The following is a 7,397-nucleotide window of genomic DNA, read 5'->3' on the forward strand; positions in this document are numbered from 1 at the left end:
AGACTTGCACATGTGTGACTTGGTCCCATCTCTGCCAATCATTATGTCAATCTTAGATAAATTTGGGAAGATCTCAGGGTACAAGATGAATTTTTCAAAAAGTGTTATATTTCCAATCAACCCTAAGGACCAACTTGAAACACTATCCTCCCGTTCTTTTACAATAGTAAACTCATTTAAATGCCTAGGAATTACCATAACTAAATGTTTTTCTAAACTTTATAAAGAAAATATTTTGAAGTTGTTTGAATACACAGAACAGATTTTTAAGAAATGGTCCAAACATTTATTTCTTTAGCAGGTCGTATTAATATGGTGAAAATGAGTATCTTGCCAAAATATTTATTTGTCTTTCAGTGTATCCCAGTTTACATTACTAAATCGTTTTTTTTAGAAATTTGGATAAAATAATCACCCAATTTATTTGGAATAACAAGACCCCCAGACTCAAGAAGATATATTTACAGAGGATTAAATTAAAAGGTGGGATGGGTCTGTCTCATTTCCAGTTGTACTACTGGGCAGAGATCACAAGTCACACATGTGCAAGTCTCAAGTAAGTCTCAAGTCTGAACCTTCAAGTCTCAAGTAAGTCCCAAGTATTTTTTTTTCTTGGTCAAGTCAAGTCCAAGTCAAGTCACCTTATTATTGTAATTTTACTTGCAGAATCTGATCCTAATAAAGTAAAAGGACAAGATATACAGAAATTAACTATCAGTAAATTACAATAATTTGGATTTGCATTGTAAATACTCATGTTCAGTAAAATACATCATGGAATCAAACAAAATTGTTACTTCATAAATTATTTATTTTTCACTTCTGCCAACCGTGTTTGAAATGTTTGAAATTTTCAACATTGAGTCCATAAAACAAATAACAGCTTAACATCCAACAGACTCCTCTCTGAAAACCTTCCTCTCTCTCAAACACAGTTTACGTACAACATTAAACTTTGTTACATTTCTACTCTCTCTCTCTCTCTCTCTCTCTCTCTCTCTCTCTCTCTCTCTCTCTCTCTCTCAAACGAGCGTGTCGCACCACATGCGTGTCTCTTCCGTTTGCGCGCCTACATTTAAAATAACGAACTTGAGATTGACATGTGAACCGCCCCTAACATTGTAGAATCAAGTCATGTTTCTCTCTCTGTGTGTGTGTGTGTGTGTGTGTGTATGTGTGTTCAGGTGGCAAACTTAGAAAAGTATGCAAGTCTTGTACCGCTTTGAGGCTGTCGTCTGGCTGCCCGTGATTTTAATGTTGCATGTCTTGCAACGAACTGTTCGTCTTTTGCCATCTTGTTGCAGCCGAAAGCATGACCCTCGGTACCCCTCCGGCTGACATGTTGATATCTGATCTAAGTGGACGTGGTGTGCGTACGAGAGGGCATTGCTGATGATAATGTCGTGATTCAGTCATGACAACGCCATTCTCAGCCTGCGCTCCAGCTGGGTCAACTTTATTTTTTTAAATAGTTAATATATTTTATATTCAAACTGAAAACATGATGCGATTAACACTCAAGTCATCATGTCTCAAGTCCAGAGTCTTTACCTTTCAAGTCCGAGTCAAGTCTCAAGTATTTTATTTTTTGTCAAGTCAAGTCACAAGTCACAAAAATAGTGACTCGAGTCGACTCGTCACCAAGTCACAAGTCCCCATGTCTGCTACTGGACATGTAATATAAGAGCACTTTCGTTTGGCCTACAGGAAAGGCAAATAGAGTGGTGTGATATGGAAAATAAGGCATGCTCACCTTCCTCTTGGCCAGCTTTAATTTATTCAGCTTTGTCTTAGGACGCAGACTGATTTTGCTTAATTGGAAACAGAAAAATCCACCTCATTGCTCTGTCCTGATTAAAGATATTGTGCACCACCTTCAGCTCGAAAAGATTATATTTTCTCTAAAAAACAAGACTGATAACTTTAATGCAGTATGGAAACCGTTTATTAATTATTTAAAAAAAAAGACAACAATAATTGAACCCTGATCCCATAATTCCTCTCCCCTATTTAATTTTTTTCTCTTTCTTTCTCTTCTATATTATAACCTGTGTTCAAACATAAATCACTTACATATGGAAGAATAGTATTGTATACTGTATCTGCAAAGTGAATTTTGTTTGAAAAACAATAGACCCATAGACCCATTGGTAATGATATCCACACTACTTGTTCTGAGATGCTAACTCATTATTGAAAGTGGCGTCATCAAAATATTGTCAGTATGAAGTTTAAATAGAATTATTTTTAAAACAACAGGTTCTTTCTCTACTTTATTACGAAGCAGGGAAGCAGATCTTTCACCAGTTGTTATAAAATACATCTGCTTTTGAATTTCTAAGTGAAATGGGCTGTTTCAAACATTGCTTGGAGAAACGATTTCAGAGGGGAAAACGTATAAAGAAATGCTGCAAAGTTTAGGATGCTCAGCTAAAATGCTTTAAAATGGCAACAAAAACCCGAAACACGTGAAAAAAACAAGCAACCACCGTTGAAACAAATGGAAGAATCATCAAGATGGCAAAGATTCAGCCTTAGATCAAAGATGGTCTAAAATGATTTGTAAGTACTGTGATGTACTTGAAGCTAAGCTGTTTTCAGTATTGTTAAAAAAGCAAGTGCAGAATCACATCAATTAAATTTTATTTATATAGTGCTTTTCACAATTGTTTAATTGTTTGAAAGCAGCTTTATATTAATAGATGCAGGAGAAAACAATGAAAAATCAATGGACAACATAAGCAGCCCAATACAGCGGCTAAGATTAAACTGTACTAGTGAGCGTAGTAATAATGTAACGCATAGAAGAGGGTGCTAAGTTAAGCCAATGTCAGCTGACTCCCCAGGGGTTGAAAAAACTCCCTAGGGAGAAAATAGCTTCCCAGGGAAAAGTCCTAGGAAGGAAAAAAACGTTGGAAAAGACTGCGTTAAAATGGTTCACAATACAAATCGAATCATATTTTAGAAATTAAATTGAAATAAAAGCTTTTACTGAGTTTAAATGCCTGAGATTAAAGTCTTTACTATTATTTTATACACTTCTTTCCTTCTGATAAAAGTGCCAAAAAAGTTCTTAAAATCTAATGAATACTGGTCTCTGTAAAATGTATAACTGCAGATAACAGCAGCTTTGATTCAGTTTATCCACTGAGAAAGAGAAGCGTAAAGTGATGATTTGTGATTGGTGATAGAGGGACTGTCACAATCAAATAAACCAAATGAGTAGTTTATATTAAACTAAAGCAACAGATAATGTGTATGTCAAGACCATATAATTATATTTCGTATATGGGTGATTCTCACGAAAACTTGGTTTTAAAAATGTCAAGCATGAAAATGTAAAAATTGCTTAAATTTAATTTTTTTCCACCAGACATTGAAAAACAAAGTCTGGAGTAAATGGGAACATTAATTTAAACACTTTTACTTATCATTTAACACTTTTTGTAACATAATTTAAAAAATTAGTCCTAAAAAATCTCATTACCGCAACAGTCAGAAAACATCAACACTGACATATTTTCAAAATGACATGACAAACCTGAAAGAACATAATTTGGAGATTCTGCACATGCATTTAAAATCAAAGTATTATGCTTCTATTAATTAAATTAACATTTAATAAGCATCTGTTGCTTATTAATGATAATCAAAATGTCGTGTAAGCATTCTGACAAGACAATATTTCAAATTAACTGTAAAAAAATGATCTTACCTGGTAGCCATCTTGAAGTAACTGGTCCATGTGCTTTGTCACTCAAAATCAAACTTTATTAAAATTCTGTATGTGTGCTTCTCAAAAAGTGTTGCGGAGGATGAGAACATCAGGCATGGACACATCATTTTCCTAAATTTTCTTCATTATTATTATACATTCAGTAAATATTTTTTCTGTCATCTAAAGTAGTCTAGCAAAACATCCATTTTTTTCCTAAATATTTTTGTGTTAGTTTGATTAAATTACAACATAACGCATGTTCAAACACAGCCGGACATATGATATAAAATTGACAAATTATAAATTCTTATGTTGAAATCACACATTGTGCAAGGTAGAACACAGTATTGTGTTAATTCTGATGCTTTTTAATATTACTATAATACACATTTTATAGCTAAAATCATTAGTGTCGTGGTGTTTCAATGGTTTCGTGAGAATCACCCATATATTATTGTTTATAGATGTCAAATATCAATTGACTTTTTTCTCTTTTATTAAAACCTGTCACCGCAAACATCACGCAGGCTTGTACTGCTTGCAAACATGCACACGCGAGTGATGGTTGATTAAAATTGCTGTTTTCTGAGGGTATCTGCGTGCGTGGAATCCTGGCAGGTCTCTGCTTTTCATCCAGACCTTGACACTTTGTGTGTTCGACTGGTGCGGAGCTGACTGATCGGCGTATGACATCAGAGTAACGCGAGAGCAAAGGTAAAGGCGGACCGTTTTGTAACATTTCGACTTGCTCTCGCGGTACTCTGATGTCCTCGCTGCCGAACTTCCTGCGCAGCGCCACATAAAGTGAAATGCTCTTTGACTCTTTGCAGCAAAGTACCAGCAACATGAGAAGTGGTGGCACGCAAAAGACAGTGAAGGTACGCTAAAATATAAAAGTGTCAGTACTGCGAGCACTGGTTTAGCTACTTACATCGTGCGTTGCTCTTTCACCATCGCGCAGCCACGCACTCGCTCTCTGTAGTTTGTAGCTGGCGCTTCGGCATCTGTAAACAACAATGCTGCGTTCCAGGCAGGTTTTTAAACCCGTGAGTTACGACTTCAAAACCACGACTCACGACCTCACGATCTCACGATCCAGGCAGCCTCACGATCCAGACCTCACGATCCAGGCAGCCTGTAACTCGTGTTTTTACAACCTTCTACCGGTGAAAGTTCACTGGAACGGCAGTCAAACCCGTGACTTCCCACCCGTGAACTCGTACTAGATTGATGTACTCCCAGTTCAGTGTCGCGAGTCATGGTTTTGAAGTCGTGACTTACGGGTTACAGGTTGCCTGGAACGCAGCATAACTCCAACTTCTTTGATTTAATTGGCCTTCGCATCATTTTGACTTTGGCGAGCGCTTTATGCTGTTTGAGGCACGCCAGATAGAGATAGGCGTTTTACAGTATTTACAGTTAGGTATTTTTATTCAATTATTTAATGTCTTTTATTAAACTCAATGGGAATCTCAATGGTGGGCACGAGCCTGCGTGAGAAAATGGATGTGTGGCGTGAGAGCGTGAGAATGGGGTCAATTGCGTGAGTCTCACGGTGAATGCGTGAGAGTTGGCAGCTATGAAAGCTACTACAATAGATGAGCTCCGTCCCCACAAAATTACTTAAAGGGCATGTTGCAGGTTAACCACCACTGTCGATTAATGGGTACATAAATCACTCAAGATATGTATATCATTTTTTAAATGTCTCAAAAAAGGTCTTAGAGACCATTTTTTAACGTTTTAGGTATTAACGGTTTTTATAAGCAATTCGGCGATCACGTTGGGGAGAAGTGGATAAAAGCCTGAGCCAGAGCCATAGAGATAGATGAGACATGTATTGCCGTTATACTTACGTATAGGGAATGTTAATGTATGTCACCGCAGTGTTGCATTATGGGACGTGGGTGCCATGTTTAGAGGCACCGCCGACCGCTATGCCATTTAATTGTGGTTGTGTTAAGCTAAAACTAGGTAAACTCGAAGAAGGGACCCTATCGGGAGAAATTAAGTGCTACTGCCAAAAAAACTTTATTTGGACAAATAAACAACAGATCCATATGATTTAGCAGCCCATGACTGGATTACGGATCCAGACGCACTAACTCCGCTCACATATCTGTTATTATTACCTTGTTTTTGGATTGAGTGCATACACTTTGCAGGAGTTTAAGAGCTATAAATCCCTTCAAGCTCATAGTAAGATGACACTTCTTCTTTCGGAGTTTTATGACGGTTGGCAAACCAGCTAAAAGAAATATGCCATTTACTTAATGTATTAATACCTAAGTATCTTAATGATTCTATAAAAAAAATATCGGTTGTATTCTGTGCAATGAATCAACACATGTTCATAAGATGGCACTTCTGTTCTTGGCCAAGTTATTAAAACAAACAAAATGCTAAATATTTAGCTGAGGTTATGTCATTTTAAAGAGTCACAAGCATTGGGTTTGAGCAGTTGCATTTAATAAAAAATATTTGTTATAATCGTCAAAATTGTCTAAAGATTTATTTTTATAACTCATGTGGTGAGGTTGATCAGAAATGAATAAATAACGTTACATAATTTACATTTACAAGTTAGTTTGACAGTGTTAGCATAAAAACAGGCGATTTAAGTGGTTCTGCTTTTATTAATCACAAATTACTGAATGACTGAAAATGCAGCAAACACACTCTCGCTGATGCAGGGATTTTTTTTTGAAAAGTAAAAGTTTTTCTCCTGATTGCGGCAGGCAAACCACGCGATCCGGCGTCTTTTCGTCAGCTCCTCCACCGACTTCCCCCAAATAAAAGCTGAAAAAACGTATTCCGTTGTTCAGTTTCCTCCCTGAACGATTGTGTGACATGCTATGGCAGTTCTTGATCGAGCAATACTGACCAAACATATCGAAGAAAAATACAAAAACAACCTCCAACACATTAAATCAAATACAGCGGGATAGGAGACGATCCTGCAAATATGGCGGATTACTCATAATGCCACACGGCGTGACGTCAACTCCATTCCCTATACCCAGATAGCACACGTATGTCGCGGAGACGTCTGCTAAATATCGCTTCATCTTCTGTAGATCGGCCGCGAACATTGAAAAGTACGTCTGCAATATCTCTGCAAGACGTCTTGGCGATATCTTGAAAAATTCGAAATTTTTACGAGCTGCATACATCTTCTAGAGATCTTGAATCCCAGCAAACGCAGACGAATCAGCTGACCTCAATGCTCAACTCATTTCATTGTACACTAATTTCTTGATTAATTGTATTGAACACAAACAAAAAGATTGAAAAAAAACCCTCAGCTGCATGTAATTTGCCAGTTTTTTTAAGAGTTTGGCATTTAATTTGCATTCATAAAATATAATTATTATATACCCTACCTCGTATCACGTGTAATATAGAAACATGAAATCATACCCTTATGTTTAGTCCAGTTTCACTTGCATATTTTGCAGTACTAAGGACGAGCGGACTCCTGCATTTAAATTGCGTTTATGTTTTAAGTGCAGAATAAAACACATAAAGGTAATCAAAGAAAGTACCTTGTATACAGAAAGGGGGCTTCATAATCTTACTGGCAACATTTTAACAAATACACTGTAACCAATAATGGACAGCAGTCTCTGCACCGTTCTTTAACAGATGTCTACTGTATATAGATGAAGAAACCTTATAC

The 7,397-nt window shown here is 36.8% G+C and overlaps 1 protein-coding gene across 1 annotated transcript in view; it reads left to right on the forward strand.

Moving 5' to 3' along the window:
• chst10 (carbohydrate sulfotransferase 10) overlaps positions 1-7,397 on the forward strand; it is a 149,112-nt gene that overhangs the window by 121,713 nt on the left and 20,002 nt on the right. The gene's annotated exons all lie outside the window — the stretch shown is intronic.

Source organism: Paramisgurnus dabryanus, chromosome 4 (assembly GCF_030506205.2).
Source record: "Paramisgurnus dabryanus chromosome 4, PD_genome_1.1, whole genome shotgun sequence".
NCBI lineage: Eukaryota > Metazoa > Chordata > Actinopteri > Cypriniformes > Cobitidae > Paramisgurnus > Paramisgurnus dabryanus.